Consider the following 1,643-nt stretch of genomic DNA (forward strand, 5'->3'; position numbering starts at 1 on the left):
CAGGAATGAGACATAGCAGACTTCCCAGAGAACTCACATTCCTGGTCCATGCTGTCCCAGACAGACCAACAGGAAGCACAATTCCCAAAGAATTAGACATGAGTTACCTTTGCTTTCATCAGAGATTTGTGTAGCTAAAATAACTAACTTTGTTGTTTACTGGGAAGATCAAAAAGTTCCATGGAGATGAAAGCACTTCCCAGCACGCTCAAGGAATCAGGAGCGTCGGAGGGACTCCCTTAACCAGCAATTAGACAGCTGTGCTGAGGCTCCACATCTGAGCTCCCTCTCAAGTGACAGAGGCACACGCACGTCCTGCCACGTGCACAGAGATGGAGGTGACAGCTCAGCTTCTAACGAGCTCGTTCTGCCACAGCAATCCCACTTCGGAGAAGGAAGAGGAGAGGATGGACGAGACACAGTCTGCAGCAAGCCTTGGAAGGTGTGAAATCAATGTTGCTACCCGAGGAACTGGAAACTTCTGGGTACTGCTATCAGCATTTTAATGACCTAAGCTCAGACATTTATTATAGATCTGCAGTAATGAAAGTGCAGTCGAAGTGGTGCCCTCAGGGAAGTCACCTGGCAGGGAGATTTGGTGGTGAGGAAGAACAGGTACCATGGCCATGGCTAGAAGGGCAGGAGATGACACCTGGCACGTGAATACATCAGACATCAGTAGGTGAATTCCTATGTCCAGCCACCCAAAGTCAGTAACTGAGCACCTGAAGGGAAATGTAAAACCACCTTTACTGTAGAAGATTACGATGCTGGTGAGACCCACTTAAGACACAACCATCTCAGGGGCAGAATAACTTATTTGGGACCAGGTACAACCCGTTCAGGGAATGTTGTCAGGAAACAGAGGCAAGAGCTTGCTCCCAGAATGGCTCATCCGTGCAGATGAGCCATGACAAAGCCCAGCTTTCCTGAACCTTCCATAAATCCAGTGGGTGGTAGCGTACCCTGACCCAGCCCAGGTCAGACACCCATCTGGACACCCTGAGATGACACCTGAACTTACCAGAGCACCACCCACCCGTGGAACCACGGCTTTTAAGGGTTCTGAAGCTCAGCTCTTGGGCCAGGACAGCCTCCCCAAGCATGACACTGATCCCAGTCCCCCAGCACCAAAGGAACTCCCAGTACACACAGCAGCAGCATGCCACGCCAGAGCTGTGCTTTTGGGAAGACACCATTTCCAACACCCCTCCTGGTCCAACGACAGCTTCAGTAGATCCAAACATGAAAGCACACCAGTTTGAAAAGCATCCTTGAGGAAAAAGCTGTACAGTGTGGATATCACTGTAGGAATTCCATACCCATCGGCTCTCAAGCAAGGAGGCCTCTCTCTGGGAGCATTAAGTGAGATTTTGGAAACGCAAGACACAAATGAGTATTTCTCCAGGTTACACAGCACAGAACAGCCACAATCCCAGCGGGAAAGAAAGCCTGGAGTTGTTTTAGCTACAGAACAGAACCAAAACATGCAGAGACTTTAGTTAAACCCACACAAGACTTGTAGTCAAACCCACACAGAAAGGAAAACCTACACAGTTGAGTTGCACCGAAACACCAGACGTTCCAGACAACTTGCAGCAGCAGCTCTGGTCTCTTCCCTGTTCTCCAGGGCCAGACAGGGA

Source organism: Corvus brachyrhynchos, unplaced genomic scaffold (assembly GCF_000691975.1).
Source record: "Corvus brachyrhynchos isolate BGI_N302 unplaced genomic scaffold, ASM69197v1 scaffold211, whole genome shotgun sequence".
Taxonomy (NCBI): Eukaryota; Metazoa; Chordata; class Aves; order Passeriformes; family Corvidae; genus Corvus; species Corvus brachyrhynchos.